Raw genomic sequence first — 17,986 nt, forward strand, 5'->3', positions numbered from 1 at the left:
CCTTGCAGAGGTGTGGTAGAGGACAAGCACACCCAGAAGCTTCCAGTCTGAAAGCTGACTGGCACAGCCCACCTCCATGCCACCCACGTTTCTGCGGCCAATGAGCCTCTGACCTGGGATGTCCTAGGCAAACAACTGCCCTCCTGCCTCAAGAAGCAGAAAGTTCCAGAAGATCCAGGGTAGCTTTATCCCTGACTTAGCAAGCAGACCTAGAAGTGAGATGGAGAAGGGCTTTGAATCTCCCTCCAAAGGTCCAGAGAAATCTCCTTGGAAATTTGATTGATTATTGATTATTGATTATTGTAACAAGAGTTCCTCCTCCCCCAGGAAACTCTCCAGAGTGGTCTTCTAATAGAGGCAGAACTGTGGGATGGGTGGTCGGAGGTTCCAGCCACTGTGCTAGACCTCGTGGGTTCAAATCTTATCTTCAACAAGTTACCTAATATTCGCTGTGCTTCAGTTTCCTCATCCATAACGTGGAAATTACAACAATATCTATCACATAGGATTGTTTTTGATTAATGAGTTACTATGTGCAAAACACTTAGGGCTCAGTATTGTTACTATAAGAAAGGACTTTACTTAAGAGGCCTCCTAGTTTAATTTCTCTACCATTACAAAAAGATATTCTCTCCTTGATTCTCACACCTTTGTTTCTTTTCTTTTCTTTTCTTTTCTTTTCTTTTCTTTTCTTTTCTTTTCTTTTCTTTTCTTTTCTTTTCTTTTCTTTTTAAGAGAAGGGGTCTCACCATGTTGCCCATGCTAGTCTCAAACTCCTGGGCTCAAGTCATCCACTCACCTCAGCCTCCCAAAGTGCTAGGGTAATAAGCATGATCAATATATAATATATATGACATTATATATAATATATTATGTTGCTCCTGGCCTCTAAACTCCAGGTTCAGTGAGAGCAGAATGCTCAGTTCCTTCCTGTGGACTATGAAAGCCACAGGAGCCGTTCATCAACAGCAATGGGGTGATGAGAGCCATTTGGGAGTATTAGGAAGTGGAAGATCTGAGAACCTTTTCAAACTAAGAAACCCACCTGGGCAAAGTGTGCCTGACTTGACTCATTCAGTGCCTGTCCTGCCATATATTTATTATAACTATATTGTATCCCAGAACTTTCACATTTATTGTGTTATTTAATCTTCACGATGATCCCACAGAATAGGCTATAAAGATCTTATCAGAGAAACTGACTGGGACCCTGGGATGGCTGTCCCACCTCCTGTCCTACTGAGAAGGATCCCATCCATCTTTGCTGCAGGCCATTCCACTGAGGAAGCTGCAAAGTGGTTCCATGGAGGACCAATTCAGAGTCCATAATAACAGGATGACTTAATGACAGGTTGAATCAGTTTGTTATTTGGAGCAGGCACTGCAGGGAAAGGGCTGGCCATGTCAGACGTGGCTCATCCTCTTCCTTCTTCAAAAACACTCCCACTTAATGCTTGACCTCCCAGAGTCAAGGAAGTGTGTGACACTATTGCTAGAGCCAAAATTTGCAAAGTCAAGTGCACATCCAGCCTGCTAACAAGAAATTCCAGGTGCCCCGAGGACAGTGGTGCTGGCCTCAAAGTCACAAGAGCTTTCTGGGTTTAGGCTCACCCTGCACTGACTCTGGGGAGCTGGGAGTAAGACACCATATACCTGGCCTGGGAGGATCATCCTGCCCTGCTTACAGGGGAGAGGGACAGAGCCTGTCAGTCACAGCCCCAGCTCTCCGGCATGATGCCAGAAGTCAGGAGCCTGGTGAACTCTCTCACTCAGCCACCACCTCTCTGGATCTCAGACCCCTTCATTATAAAGTGAGGATATTGGACTAACCATACCTAAGATAGCTGTGAGCTTGGGCAGCCTGGATGACCTTCTCTGTGCCAAATTACCCTCATTCCTTCCATCTTGTGTCATTTGCCTTCCACTTATTGGTCTCATATATATCTTTTTAAAGGCTTTTATCAGTTTAGTTCAATTCAACGTTCCCCAAGCAGCTGGTATACACCTGACATTGACCTGATACTGGAAAATCAATGGTGCTAAGATATCTGTTTTCAGGGTGCTTCCAGTCTAGCAGAGGAAGGCAGGCAAGGGAACAGACAATGAGACCAGGGTCTCTGGAAGCTGTGGGAAGGAGAAGAACAGGGAAAAGATCCCACCAGGCCAGAAAGGGTCTTCCTGAGGAGGCTTGGGTCTGAGAAGAAACTCACCCTTTCCAGGAGAAGTAGGGGCAAGGGAGAAGGGGACTAACGTTTTTTGTTTGTTTTGTTTTAAGATGGGGTTTCACTATGTTGCCCAAGCTGGAGTGAATGACTATTCACAGATGCAATAATAATGCACTGTAGCCTCGAACTTTGGGCTCAAGGGATCCTCTCATTTCAGCCTCCTGAATAGCTGAGACTATAGGTGTAAGCCATTGCAACTGGCTGGGGGGACTAACTTGTAAGTTATTATTATTATTATTATTAATTTATTCATTTATTTTTGATACAAGGCCTGGCTATATCACCCAGGCTGGAGTGCAGTGGTGTGATCTCAGCTCACTGCAGCCTCCATCTCCCAGGCTCAAGTGATCCTCTCACCTCAGCCTCCCGAGTAGCTGAAACTACATGCACGCACCACTACACTTGGCTAATTTTTGTATTTTTTGTAGAGGTGGGGTTTCACCGTGTTGCCCAAGCTGGTTGCAAACTCCTGAGCTCAAGCCTCGCCTCCCAGAGTCCTGGGATTACAGGCATGAGTCACCATGCCTAGCCTTAAGTAATTGTTTCTAATAGACCAAACACCATACTAGACAACTTACATGTATTATTTCACTTCATTCTTAAAACCTTTTGAGTAAGTGTTAAGCCCACTTTACAGATGAACAAACTAAGGTTCAGGGTGCCTAAACCCATACTATAGGGTCAAGCTGAGACTCAAATTCAAATCTGCCTGATTCTGGAACCCATGCTCTTTCCACCCAACTAACAGCGTGTGAAGGGCACAAATAGCTGAGACTTTGAATACTGGGCAGGGCCTGGGCCTGCTGGCCTTTTCTGAATCCTCCTGGCATCTTCTCCAGCCAACAGGAGAACTGCCACTTTAAGAGGCACAGCCCCTTAGAAGGGTTGGTTTCTATTCATTTTTAATGGCCCAGCTGCCGTGGTCTCCCTGCCTCCCCATGGACTAGTCCAGGAGTTTCTCTGCAACTGAGCACTCACCACACTGGGGCCTGTCAATGTTTAATGGCAGCAAGGATCTTATCTCGGTTACCCAAGTCGTTTAGATTACTCCTGCACAGGGTACCTGGAGCATGAGGGAAGGCAGCAGATGGCAGACCCGTCAGTCACCCCTCTGCTCTGCGGAGGGAGGAGGGATTATTGGAGCAGAAAGGTTGAGAGGGTGGGAGAAACCGAGGGTGGCAGGGAGACACACTGTAACAGGACAGAACGCCTCGCTGCACATTTGCATGGCCCTGGCTGTGTTCTCCACCCTGCCTATTCTCGGTCCCTCCCATAGGGACTGCCCACTGCACACACTCTTCAGGCCCTCCTGGGTGACCCAAAACACAGGGGAGCGAGTGGTTGAATTTCTGTGGAGCTTGACCACAGAAAGTGACCTTTGAGCCCACTCTGGTGTTCCCTGAGCATCAGAATCTCTGCTTATTTTCAGGGAGAAAACACAGCACTACTTGTCTCTCTTACGAACTGTTGAAAACTCTGACCTCAGGTGCTTCAGGGACATGGGTGTGTTGCAAAGGTCACACAAACCATACCTTCAGTACAACCTCACAGATTCGTAGATGTGTGAGTTGGGTGGTGGGGGCCGGGGCTGGGGAGGCGTCCTGGGTCCTGGCTCTAGAGTACCCTGAAGGGGAGGGATAGGTTCTTGCTGCTCCCCCAGGCCCAGGGAATGCCTGGATCAGATAGTCAAGTTCTATTTGGGGAGTAGAACGTCACAGTTCAAACACAGAACCAGAGGCCACTCTGATGTTATTTACAGACCTTGTCTAAAGATCTAGCCTCCAAGCTGGAAGGGAGGGCAGTGGGCTTGCTGCCTTCTCCAATTTCTCTTGCTCTCTGAATTTCTTATATCCTGTCACCATCCGTCACCCTCCTACCTTGTCTCCATCCAAGAGCACCCTGTGCTGCCGGATCTGATGTGTCACTCACAGTTGGGAGCCTGGAGAGAGTGTTCTTAGGACAGAGGGAGGGGATTAGGAGCAGAACAGAGGCCCCACCACCACTGCCAGAGGACCCAGAGAGGTTCCTAGACATGGGGCTGGGGAACTGGGAGTGGGAGAGGGGCAAGGAGGGCCCAGGGAGGCCTCATTGGGTCGGGTGAACATTTCCCTGCCCGGCGTTCCGGGGCTTTCTGCCTGATGGGAGTTACAGTGAAAAACAGCAGGATGCTTTTCTAGGAAGACTTCAGTAGGTTGGGGGTGGGGGGCAGTAAGGGTGGTTTCATAATTATTCCACTGCTAGTTCAAATGGGAAGAAAGCTGGCTGACTGGACCAATAATAGGCAGCACATCAGACAAATGTTCACAGGGCTGGGACCCTTGACTCCTAGGGTGGGCTTTTGAAGTTTGAACTTCCAGGGACTGGGGAATCCTGAAGGATGTTTCTGAGACCCTGTGCAGCTTGATACCGATGGTGTTAGCATTGAAGGCACTGGGCTTGTCTGCTCTGAAAAGCACATGCTACCTCATGTGTCACTTGCTGCGGTTTCTATGCCGATGAAGTCCCTCTTCCTGACTCCTCCCTTTACCTTCAACATACATGCGTGGCGTCTGCACCAACTGCTTCATAGCCTTTACCCCCGCAAACAGCGCAGCCCCTGATATGCACGTGATATGTGTAACAACAGTCCCTACCTCAACATGCTATGAGAATTAAGTGAGATACTCTGTGTGGAATGCCTAGACCAACACTTAGCACACAGTTAACTTAGTAAGTCAGCTCGTGTTACAGAGGCAGCAGTGACGGTACGCAGGCAGGCGGCTCGGCTCCAACCTCAAGGCATGTTGCTGTGTAGTCCTCCCATCCATGGCTAATCCCCATATCATAGATCTTCACTTTAAGGAAAACTCACTGGTTAGCCCCTCTCCAGCTTCTAGCACACACCAAGCCCTGAGCATAATTGTGTTCCATGTGCTTTTCCTTAAAGCCATAAAAACTTACTGAGCAACTACCATGCTCTAAAGTACTGGCAAACGAAGGTGAATAAAACAGGGTCTGTGCTGTCAGCAAATGCTCAGTTTATCTGGAGAGACAAGACGGATGCTTCCTGAGTAGTGAGGACTACACGTGCACACTACCCCATGCCCCACTAGTTTTTTATTTTATTTTATTTTAATTATGTGTGGAGACGAGATCTCCCTGTCATTCCCTGTCTAGTCTCGAACTCCTGGGCTCAGGTGATTCTCTCCTGCCTTGGCCTCCCAAAGTGCCGGGATTACAGGCGTGAGCTACCATGCCCAGCGAAGAGCATTGCTTTCTTGGAAAACCAAGTCCAAGGAGGATGGTATTGATTTTTTTTCCCTAGGAAGGCCCTGTGGGAATCCCAAGAAAACTGAATGAAAGGCAGCTAGCAGCCGTTTAGCTGTGGGTCATCTTCACCTGCCACTCCCTCTTCCAAGGGTGGAGGCCCAGTGCTCATCCTTTCCAGAGAAAAGGTCAAGCCTGAAGTTCCCAGCCAAGCCCTCTACTGGAGGCAGCTGGGCTGGGCTGGAAGGAGGGGAAAATCCAGTCTGAGGCAGAAGAACGCTTTGGGGTTCTGCCTCCTGAGTCAGTTCTGGCTGCCCAGGGGCAAGGAGGAGTGACCGAGCCCCACCCAGATCTCTGGGATGCTACGTTTTCATATTTTACATCAGTATAAGCTCTCCTCTTCACAGTCTCAGGGCACCAAGTTCTTGTAAACAGAGGGAAATATACTCTAGCAAAACTTCCCAGATCTGATCTACTTATTCCACAAAGTATTTACTGAGTACTCATTCATGCCGGACTGTTCTACATGCTAGGGATACAGCAATGAACACGGACAGGCAAAAAACCCTGCTCCCTTGAAGTTTATATGCTACTAGGGAAGACAGACGGTAAATAAGGAAGTACCTAAAACATTAATGATATTTACTATTAATAGATATTAATGATATTTATTAATGATAAATCCTATTAGTGATAAAGGCTAATGTGAAATAATCCAGCAGCAAAGTGGGATAGAAGGTGCCAATAGTGAGGCCGGGTGTGATGGCTTACGCCTGTAAGAAGCACTTTGGAAGGCCAAAGCAGGTAGATTGCTTGAGGTCAGGAGTTCAAGACAAGCCTAACCAACATCATGAAAACCCATCTCTACTAAAAATGCAAAAAAGTATCTGGGCATGGTGGCACATGCCTGTAGTCCAAGCTAATCGGGAGGCTGAGGCAGAAGAATCGCTTGAACCTGGGAGGCGGAGGCTGCAGTGAGCTGAGATCCCACCACTGCACTCCAGTCTGGGCAACAAGAGCGAGACTCCATCTCAAAAAAAAATAAAAATAAAAATAAAGAGGGTGTCAACAGTGAGCATATGATTGAAAGTTTAGATTGGACAGCCAGGGAGGGCCTCATGGAGAAAGTAGCTTTTGAGGGAGGCATGAGGATTCTGAAGGAATAGAATTCCAAGCTGAGGAATGGCACATAGAAAGGCACTGGGGCAGAGTGGCATGCGGCTGGAGACAGGGGAGCAGGGGAGGAAGCAAAGAGGTGGAGTCAGAGGTGGTGGGGGACACCATCTTAAAGGGCGTCATAGGCCATGATGAGAATGATGAGGACCTGGGCTTTTCCTCTTAGTGAGAAGGAGCGGTCGAGGAGAATTTTGGCAGAGGAGTCAGATGATGTGACATATTTTTAAGAGACTGTTTCTGACAGCTGTGCTGGAAATAAGTGAGAGCTGGGTGTCAGTGGGAAATGGTAGTGGTTTGGTTTGGGTTGTTGGCAGTTGGAAGGTAAGAAGAGACTGGACATTTTAAAGGAGGAATCTACAGGGTTGGCTGACAAAATGTGGGTTGTGAGAAAAACCCATGTGTGCCAGGCGCTATGTGAATAACTATGTGAATATGTAATGTCGTTGAAATTTTACGTTAATCAGATAAGCAAGGTTCTACTGCATTTTTCTTTTTTCTTTTTCTTTTTTTTTTTTTTTGAGATGGAGTCTCGCTCTGTCGCCCAGGCTGGAGTGCAGTGGCGCGATCTGGGCTCACTGCAACCTCCGCCTCCTGGGTTCACGCCATTCTCCTGCCTCAGCCTCCGAGTAGCTGGGACTACAGGCGTCTGCCACCATGCCTGACTAATTTTTTATATTTTTAGTAGAGACAGGGTTTCACCATGTTAGCCAGGACGGTCTCAATCTCCTGATCTTGTGATTCGCCCGCCTCTGCCTCCCAAAGTGCTGGGATTCCAGTCGTGAGTCACTGCACCCGGCCTTCGCAAAGTTCTATTGTTATAGCCCACTTTATAGACGTGGAATCACTTAGAGAGGCCAAGTGACTGGAAAAATCACACAGCTAGCAAGAGGCAGAGCTCTGGCATTTATTTATTTTTGTTTTTTGTTTTGTTTTGTTTTCTAATTCCAGGTTAAGTTCACATAGAGCTGGTATTTAAACCAAATCTTCCACTGAACACGGACCTTGAACTCTTAGCAGCTACGCTGTAAAAATCTCATCCATTCATTCAACAATTCTCCATTGCTCATCAGCTCTGCTTTGGGAACTGGTCTACATGTTGAGGATGCAAAGATGAGTAAGAGAAAGTCCTTGACTTTGAGGAATTTACAGTTTGGAGGCGGAGACAGAGGTAAATAGAAATAACAACAGCGATATAACCGTGCAAAGTCCTAAGCTCTCAGAGGAGAGGTGAGAAAAGACCCCTCAGAGGAGGTGACGTGTGGGCAGATGATGAGTAGGGCTTTGCCAGAAGAGTAGGAATGGATGGAAAAGCATTCCTGGCAGACGGAGCTGTGTGTGCAAAGGCCAGGAGGGGCAGAGGCAAGGCCCTGAGAAGGGCAAGCACTGGTGCAGTGTCTTGTTGCGGGAGCAGCTCGAGGAGGCCTGGGAGGTGAGATGAGACAGAGAAATGAGCAGGGCAGTCAGGAATGCCTGGAAAGGGCTTCCCCAGGCCAGGGGCAGTCGTTGCAGTTACCAAGGGGGAGTGGAGCCAATCAGATCTCTCCTTATGTGGAGGGTGGACACCAGACAGCAGACACAGTTTTCCCTATTTCAGCATGACGCTCCCTCGGAAATCTGGTAGGACTGAGAGAACAGTCCATGTTTCCAGGAAACAAACTGTACTCTGTCCCTGCGTGCGTGTCTCTCTGTGTGTCCGTCTATAAATATCCTCAGACACAGCACTTGGCTGCAGTCTCCCCCGGGCCCCCGCGGCATCTTGCTCACACTCCCCAGCTGCCTCTGCCCCTCCTCCTCTCTCCTGGCCAGGACCGCCGGCAAACACCAGTTTCACTGGCCGCAGGCAAGGCTGAGTGGGGGCCAGGACTGTGACCTCTGCCTTATCATTACTCCCCACAGGACACCAAAGCAAGTGTCCCAACGGCAGCAGGAAGGGTAAGAATTTGGCTCAAGGAGGAAATTTGGAGACTGTTAAACCCAAGCTGAGCATGAACTGATGCCCCAATGGGTGGAAAGAGGAAGTTTGTTTCAAAACCTAACCCACATCCAATGGTTCACAGATCATCTTGATCAAAGGCTGTGAATGGATGAGATGGTGACCCTTGTCCCATCCAGCTCTGTGATCCTTCAGATCAGATTGGTCAGGGGAGAGATAGCAACAGAGAAAGACAGAATACACACACACACACACACACACACACACACATATGTATTTGTACACACACACGTAGAGACAAAGACAGACACAGGAAATGGGCAGAGACAGAGGGAGGCAGAGGCAGATAGACAGTCAGAGACAGAGATGGAGCCACCAAGTATGGGTTCAAACCATGACAATTTTTTTTTCTATTTTTCGAGACAGAGTCTCACTCTGTCGCCCAGGCTAGAGTGCAGTGATGCGATTTTGGCTCACTGCAAACTCCACCTCCCAGGTTCAAGCGATTCTCCTGCCTCAGCCTCCCGAGTAGCTGGGATTACAGGCATACGCCACCATGCCTGGCTGATTTTTGTATTTTTAGTAGAGACGGGGTTTGGTTTCACCATGTTGGCCAGGCTGGTCTTGAACTCCTGACCTCAGGTGATCCACCCACCTTGGCTAGTCCTGACAATTTTCAAAGACACAGCACGGGCAGATCTGTGAGAAATGTTACACAGGATTAATGTGATACACATCAGAGTCTAGCTCAGTTTCCCTTCCAGATTTCCAGCTCAGAAATTCATACCACTGCCTCCCCTTTTATTGTCAGCCTTGGAGAAAAAGAAAAAGAAAACCAAAAACAAAGTAACGCAAAAACCCAGAGGGACAAGGAAACAGAGGGAAACCCCAGACTCCCACAGGTAAGTACTGAGGGCAGGTTCCTCCCCAAGCGCTTCCAAACCCTTCCGTTCCTAGCCAAGGGGGAACTTGGGTTTCCAGCAGCTCTTCCTGAGTCTGAGCCCCATCCAGCAGGTCAGGGCCTGGCTGGGGGTGGCCAGGGTGTTGTTTCCAGGCACTGGCTGTCTCCCACCCTTCTAAAGTACTAGGACTTGGTACATCTCACCAGGCAGCTGAGCTGAGCACTCGAGTCAGCCAAACACCCTCCTGGGCCCTCGGTTCATCAGGGGCCACCCTGGGAGACACAAGTCCTGTTCTCCATGTACTCTAGTGTGAAGGATAGGCCGTGTGACCTCAGCAGGCCCCTTCCTTCCCGGGACCCAGTTCCCTGGTCTGTAAAATGGGAATAGAAACATTTGCTCTGCTAACCCACAGGATGGTGATGAGCAGGGATGGAAGTGCCAGCTGTGAAGGACATCCGTGAGCTGTGTGTGAAGCACAGTTTGGGGGATCCTGATGTTCTAAGGCTGTTCGTGTTCATGTCATCCACAGCAGTCTTCCAACCAGAGCACAGATAGGAGCTGGCTTTCTTAGGAGTGCGCTTTCTTGGAGGGTGAACCTGAATTGGGGTATCTTCAAGAAGACCAGTTTGGGGGCTGCTTCTCTCCTTCAGAGGTTTGTGTAGAAAGTGTGGGTGGGGTAGAGGTTTGGAAGGGGCCATCTGGGGGGAAGAAAGGCTCTTCCAAAAGGCTTGCATCCTCCTGGCCCAAGCAGCACCCCACACCCTCTTCTCCACCCACCAACCCCAAATCTTCAGATTCCTCTGGGCAGCTCTGGCCTCAGTTCCTTGGTCCCTCAGGTCTCCAGGTAAGAAACCAGTCTGCAGGAAATGGGGGAAGCAGATCACTCTGGGAGCGTCCTCCTCCATCTCCCCCTTCTCCACCGGCAGTTCATACTAGCAGGATCAGAGACAGAGCTGAGGCCAAGGAGCCGAGGGACTCAGCTAACCTGGTTCAGACGCCTGCGGGGAACCTGCCCCATAGCCCTGTTTGTGAAGTTGATCTTTCTCTCCCATGGGCTCGGTAAAATCTCTAAATTTGAAACGTCTAAAACCCAGCATCAGTGTCATGACTATGAGACAATTATCACTTACCGAGTCCCTCCTCACACTGGGCCTGGCGTTAGACACTTTAACGCTGGGATCCTCTCCCAGTTCTGTGGCTGAATGTGCCCCGATTGACACGTAAGGAATCTGGGATTCCATAAGGGCAAAAAACATGCCCAAGGTCACACACTGTGGCAAGTGGCAGTATCAGGCTGTTGTCCCAGGTCCCCCAGACTTGGAAACCTGTCACCTGGGAAACGTGTCACTCAGGGAAGGCATGTGGCTGAGGGAAGTGAGATATAGTATCTTCAAATCCACTCTAAGAACCAGAAAACATCTCCCTCGAGTTGAGTGCTCTGCACCCTTAGGGTAAGAATGGCACTCAGTTGGCGGGGCACGGTGTTCACACTTCTAATCCCAGCACTTTGAGAGGCCAAGGCGGGTAGATCGCTTGAGCCCAGGAGTTTGAGAAACCAGCCTGGGCAACACAGTGAGACCTCGTCTCTACAAAAAATACAAAAATTAGCCATGAATGATGGTGTGTGCCTGTAGTCCCAGGAGGTGGAGGTTGCAGTGAGTCAAGATCATGCCACTGCACTCCAGCTTGGGCGACAGAGCTAGACTCTATCTCAAAAAAAAAGAAAAGAAAAGAAAAAAGAATGTCACTAAATCAAATTGTAGCCCAGTGGATTATTTGGCACCTGCCTGACTGGAGAGACACTGTGATAAGGGAAGGGCTTGAGGAATAGCAAGGGCCTGTGAGAGGACCCAGGGCTGACCGGGGTGAAGAAGAAGAGCATGCAGACAGTGACCATTATAAATATGCCTTCTGTAGACAGGGAAGTCACCCAGCTGCCCAGTAATAGCAAGAGCTACTGTTTATGTTGCATCTGCCTGGACCTAGTCATTGCACAGCACATCATCTGTATGCTCCTCCCAGCAACTCTCTAGAATGTTCTATGATCATCTCCACGTATCAGATGAACAGGCCAGGGCTTAAGCGACCTGCCAAGGACATGTTGTTAAGAACTGGTAGAGCTAAGATTACAATCCAGGTCACTCCTGAGCCGCACTTTCCCTGACACTTTCCGGCATGTCACGCATTTCTGTAGCCCAGTCTGACAGATTGAGGAATCCTTTGAGAAAGGCTGGCTCTATTTGCTCTGGTTCTGCATTTGCCCAGCATCACCAGGAGGGAATGGATGACTTGAGCCAATTCCTGACACCAGCCTTCTAAATGGACTGGAGCTCACTGCAAGCGGTCACAGTGGCATTCTGTTTATCCATTCACCCACCTACTGTATGTTTGGTTGGGTGAGCCAGGCCTGTAGGTGTTAACCAATTCTGGTCACCTGAAAAATAAAACAAAGACAAGTTCTAGAACTGTCAAAACAAGACGGGCCCTGCCACTCTAACCGAGGTTCTGCTTCAGGGAGTTGGGGTGGTGGGAGGGGCAGAGGCTACCTAAGGAGCCAGTTCAGGCTACAGCTTGGGATATACAGGCAAAAGTCCTGGCTGTGTGTCCTGGGACAAGTTACCTAACCTCTCTGAGCTTCATTTTTCTACCAACCTCACAGAATAAGCGTTTGTAAAATAACTCAGCAAACCGTAAACTGCCTTATAGTCTGCCCGAAGTTACCACAGCTGCTGTGGGTGCCTGCCTAGCCCACTGGCCCCTCCACAGCAGGCATTGCCATGGGGCCTCACTCCTGTCACCTGATAAGATGATGCCTCTGGCTCCTTAAGACTCAGCGTGCCTCGCCTCCTTCAGGGTCTTGGAAGCCTTTGTTGGTGCCCCGCCTCCTCGGCCACCTACCACCATCAGGAGCCTTCCCCAGGGTTCATGATCCTGTACTAGTTGCCCAGCACCCTCCCTGCTCTGCCAGCTCCTGTCGGTACCCTCAGCCTGGGAAGGATGATCACATGGTGGTCATCTATGTGTAAGTGTCTATGAAAAGGGTGATTCTGGGAAGTGGAGAAGCAAAAAGGGGATGCTGACAGGGCAGATGGGAGGGGCGTCCGCTAGCCCTGTCTGCTTCACAGTTTGTGTTCGCTTTCTCCACCCTGTGTGGCCACAGGCTACCTCCCAGACCAGCCTGACTATCCTGGGGAGTATCATCCTGCAAACAGTTGTCTCTTGGGGTGAGGATGCATTGCCCCCTCAGGCTGGGAGTCCCAGGCAGAGGCCATGCTAACCCCCTTCCCCTGTGCATGGGCCCCACCTGGCCCTGCAGGTATCAGAGCCCAAGCTGGCTGATCCGACCTGAGCAATCACCTGCGTCTGGGTAAGACAGTGATCTCACCAGGCTTTTGGTTTGGTTTGGTTTTGTCTTCTTGTCCAAGAACCTAAGTTTGGTTTGGTTTTGTCTTCTTGTCCAAGAACCTAAGGCCTATTTTATAATCCCCTGACTCCTTTCCTCTGAACAGAGAAACAAGCAGGGCTTCCTCCGTCCGGACCTCACACTGACTTGGCTAGCAGGAGCACCGGAGAGACGGCTCTGTTGCAGGGGTCATCGGCCAAGGAGGTGGTCTACCTGGTGGGTCCTTCCTGCTGCAGGGCACACAGAGTGGCTCCCGTGGGGCTGAGCAGGAGACAGTGGCTCCTGACCCTCCTGCAGCATCGGCACCGCCCCTGCCGGCCACTGCCGGGAGCCCAGGACCTGGCGGACAGGAGAAGCCCCACCCCTGGCTCAGCACAAAACCCACAGCACCTTCCCCGGTGCACAGACGCGGTCACACGCACACCCGTCCACACACACCCCGAGGAAGTCAGACGGGTGAGCAATGGTGACTGGCTTTGAATAAACACAATCAGCGATTTCAGACCTCTGGGGACCAGGTACCTTTTCTGGGTCTCGAGGCTCAAGCACCAAGCGGAGGCCTGGCGCCCTCTGCCGGTGAGTTTGGGCGCGCACACCTGGTCTGTGGTTAATAAGCTGGGGGAGCCGCCTCCTCTGTGCTGGGTCCCGTGGGATGGCAGAAATTCTCTCGCTCCTTCCTCTCCGTCTAGGGGGTCGGAGTGATTTACTTCAAGTCATTCTCCCAAAGGCAAGATCGTCTCCCTATCGTGTGGAAGGAAAGATGAGGCTCAGAGAGTTTAAGCAAATGTCCCTGGATCACACAGCAAGTTGGGGGCAGCCCTGAAACTGGTCTACTTCACTGGAGAACCAGAACTGACGTCACCGGGCCCACCCAGACCCCCGCAGGAGTCCGCGCCTGGGTCTCCCCCTCACCCTGTTCTCTCCGGTCAAAGGCCAACGCTGGACCGTTTCTATATCTTGGGCCTGCTCAGGGAGGGTTCTGGGCTAAAGGAATCGCGATGCTGGGCAAATGCTCCGTCAGCCACTTAGTGGGGAAGCGTAACTGGGGGACCACTGCAGGAACTGAAGTCCAGAAGGGGCCTGCAACAGCCCTCCCCTCGGGGAGCTCCCACTCCTGGGGGAGACAGGCCAGATGAGACTACCAAGAAGTCACACCCCTGCCTTCCCCCAGGGAGCAGTGCTGGATGTAGGTGGAGGTCAAGTGGCTTGAGGGTGAAGGTTGGAGGGCTCCTGAAGCCAGGCCAGGGTGGGTTCTCCGGCAGAGAGTGGGCGTCCAAGCCCAGGATCACTGCCTTCTTGGTGGGAGTCTCCTATGCCATCCTTCCCCTGTACTCAGCCCCTCCAGGATCATAGGGGCCACCCATTTGTCTTGCTAGTAGGGGCCCTCTTTATCCTTGAGAACGTACAGTTTGAGACAGTGTTCATGTCTTGCTTTTTTGGGCTGGGCCACCTTGGTCCCATTCTCCTGGATGCTCCTGGGATTCAGGAAGTGAGGTCTTTGAAATGAACGTTCAGGCTGCAATTAACCCTAAGGATTTACTGCAGCTTACGAAGAAGCTTTTTCTTTTCAGAGCTGTTGGCCAGAGTCCAGGGCTGTCCCCACTCCCATCTGGTCCTGGCGGTCTGCCCTTGAGGCTGGGGCAATATGAGGAGTGTGCAGGCAAGTTCAAGGCTATGACTCACATCATGTCTCCAGGCTCCAGGCGTCTTCCTAGGTTGCCTGCCTGGTAACAACTGTAATCAGCATCTCACAGTCCCCAAAGCTCAGCTGAGTCTCCTCACCTGGGAAAAGGCTTCCTTCATGGGCCCACTCCTCCCTGAGATCTTTTGACAATAGGTTCCGTCAACGGGCAGTGAGTAGACACCTCAAACAGGGAAATCCCTCACTATTGTACCATGCTGATTACAGGACACAAGGACCTGGAGCCAAATAGACTGGGATCTGATCCTAGTTCAGCCAGTTACTATCTATGTCACCTTGGGCAAGCTGCTTAACCTCTCTGAACCTCAGTTTCCAAATATGTCAGTCAGGATAATAGTTCCTATGGCCTGGGGTTGTGCAGGAATAGAATGGGATAATGCATGGACTCCAAGGGGTAGTTTGTGTGATAGTGGCATTATTTCTTCTTTAAATGTCACTGTGAGTTACTCTACTACCCTGAGGTCTGGTTCAGAAGTTCTGGTAAGAAGTTTCAGCATGATCCTGTGAGTTTGCATAGACAAAGCACTCAGACACAGGCTGCAGGAGCTGTGGCCACATTTGAGAGCATGCGAGCTACTGCCACACATTCCAGAATATCTGGAGGCAGGAACAGGGAAGGGGAGGTTATGTACAGTATATTCCAGGCTCTGTGCTAGATCCTTTGCATCAGAGACTTCAGTTAATACAACTTGTTTGTGGTAAGATAGCATTATCTCCAAGCCTAGAGAGGCCATGAGACTTGTCTGAGGCCACAATCTAGTCTGGTAGAAGCTGCTAGTCTCCAATAACTTGCTACTGTTTTATCAGGGTAAGAAAAGTTGTGGCAGGAAACATGGCTGCCCAGAATGAAGACTGCATTTCCCAGTCTCCTGTGTGGGTAGGCGTGGTCACATGACTGAGTTCTGGCCAAAGAGAAGTAAGTGGACACGTCATGCAGCAGTGTCTGGGAACCTTTCTCGAGACACAGGTTGTGCATCTGCTGTCTGCTCCTCCTTCTTTGTCCCTCCCTCTATTTTGCTGCTTGGTAGGCACCTTGAACCACGAGGGCAAGGGCCACTCAATAACAACACAATAGCTGCTGTTGTGAATTTTCTGTTGCTCTCATTTCTACCTCATCTCAACTGAGATGCTCTGTGATAGAGTGGGGGATTCGCATCTGAGTCAGTGAGCTCTTTCCCAACACAATGCGAGGTTTCTGGGTCCGCTGTGTGCTCCTGCTGTACATCATCAGCTCTTAGGTGTGACGCATCCCTTGGAACTCTGATGAGGTGGCGTTGGAGGAGGAGAGCCACTCTAATGCAGCTTTTTGAACTCATCCATTCCAAAGATGCTCGGGGCCTTTGCTAGATCCAGAGGCAGCTTGAGTGCAAAAGCCCAGGGTCCTGAGAGGGTGGAAGAGGTGACACTTCTAAGATCCAGGAAACCCCAGCCTCTGCCACAAGGCTGGCTGCAGAGCTACCCCTGTGGCAGGTGAAAGCAGCACTCAGGTAGTCCTGGGACTCTTTCTAAACTTCTCTGGCCTGGCCCTCAATGTCCTCTGACAGACACTAGCTTGCTGGGACACCTCTAAGGAAACTGCCAAGGGAAACTGCAGAAGCAGGAGGAGGTGAGAAGTGCCCCAGGTGTCCTCTTTCCATGGGGGAATTTGGAGAAGCATTCTGAGCCCAGCAAAGTGTCAGGCAGGCAAGGCAAGGCCCCACCTGATAGGAGGTGTGTCCTCGTACCTAGTCTCAGCAGGGAAGGTTGCCAGCTTCACGGCTGTGTTGGATTCAGTCTGAGTTAAAAGGGCTATAAGATCCTTGGTAAATGACCAGAGTGTGAATGTCACAGGGAAGAGGTTGGACTGGACAGCTGGCTATGTATCTGGGAAGATGCTATTTACAAACAGAGAAGATATTTACCGACTGGACAATCCTGGGGAAGTCTCCCACCCTCCCACTCTCGTTCATAAAGTGAGGATCATGATCACTACCTCTCAAGGTTACTGCAACATTGAATGAGGTAATGAATATGAAAACACTCAGAATCTATAAAACACCTACAAACCTGGAAGATTATAATTCTGCATTTGTACAGTAGAAATAACAGTACCATGGTTGCTATTAGTGCCCAGCCAAACCCCCTTTACTGGTCTGGTGCAACCCTCCATCTGTGCCCGCTGGCTGCTGTGAGGTTTGGCTGGTAACAGTTCACAGTTATTCCCTCTGCAGAGACTTCCCCGGGAATGGAGGCTGCCTTGCTTGGGGCTTGCAGCCGATGCTTGTCTGACACAGGGGCAGGAAAGGCCAGTACCCAACCTCAAGACCAGATGAACTCTGGTGTAGCACATGCTCCAGGGCTTCCCGTGAAATCAGGCCATGGCTCAGCCACAGCTGACACCACAGCCTGGCTCCCTCCTTCCCCACCCCACTCTCCTTCCTTTTCTTTCTTCTGAGGGTTCTTCCCCAATACAAGAATATGTGCACTGAAATCTGTCCCAGACTGTGCTTTTAATGAATCTGGCCCAACCATCTGCTTTACGAAGTTGCTATGAGGCTTAAATAATATAATATAGATAAAGAGATTAGCCCAGTGCCTGGCATATATAGCACATATCCAATTAATGTCAGAGATTGCCATCATCCATGAGACTGGAGCATCAGGAACGTCTTAGTGTAATAGTGAGGTGTGGAAATCTGGTGAGTGAGTCAGCGGATTGAATTTTACATGCTTAGGGACTGGGGTGGGCAGAGAGAAGGGCAGTTGGGTTTCCTCGGGTATCACTGGTTCTCTCTGCTTTGGGCAGTAAGGGGCCGGCACACAGCTAGGGAAAAGTTCCAGTCATTACATATTTCTACCAGCAGAGGACGCCACTTCCATACAAATAAGTATTTTCCTCTGCTCTCTGATGCAGCTTTCATCAAAGCAGTCTAGGTTGGCAGGAAAGATCAGGTACATGACAGAGCAGAAAGTGCCTTCAGATTTGCACAGATAATAGGAAAGGGCAGAACAGGGAGAAACAGTGAGTTAAGCTGTTCAGGAAGCTTCCTGGGAGCTGAGGTCTTGAGCAGGGCACTCAAGCACCAGGAGTATTGAGTGGAGATGGCATTCCCAGGGAAGCCACTGCCCTAGGCAAGGTGACCAGGGCCTGAGCCAGGGCCGTGGCAGTGAGGCAGCCAAGAGAGGGTATGAAGGACACCAAAGACAGGGACAGGACTGATTTCAGCTGAGAGGTCTAAGAGGAGATCACGGGCCCATCGACATGGGGTAGAAGTCAGGAAGAAGCACGTTTTTATAGGACAGAGCACACTTCTCCAACTGGTCTGACTGCCCAGACATTGTAACATATCCTCCGCAAGCGGGATTCCTGTTTTGTGTGGATTCTAGAAAGCAGCAAAATATTCAGAGGTGTTAATAGCA

At 50.2% G+C, this 17,986-nt stretch overlaps 1 long non-coding RNA gene across 2 annotated transcripts; it reads left to right on the plus strand.

Annotated features, from left to right (window-relative positions):
- The first annotated feature begins 7,582 nt into the window (after nt 1-7,582).
- Nucleotides 7,583-13,845, plus strand: LOC119619767 (uncharacterized). 2 transcript variants are annotated; one of them, XR_012091132.1, is made up of 5 exons: nt 7,583-8,579; nt 9,392-9,482; nt 10,012-10,134; nt 10,319-12,849; nt 12,992-13,845. It is a non-coding gene; the product is annotated as an uncharacterized lncRNA (long non-coding RNA). The 2 variants fall into 2 exon arrangements; XR_005236240.2 differs by having other exon boundaries at nt 10,319-13,845.
- Nucleotides 13,846-17,986: the final 4,141 nt, after the last annotated feature.

The sequence above is a fragment of the Chlorocebus sabaeus genome, chromosome 25 (genome assembly GCF_047675955.1).
Source record: "Chlorocebus sabaeus isolate Y175 chromosome 25, mChlSab1.0.hap1, whole genome shotgun sequence".
NCBI classification, from domain to species: domain Eukaryota; kingdom Metazoa; phylum Chordata; class Mammalia; order Primates; family Cercopithecidae; genus Chlorocebus; species Chlorocebus sabaeus.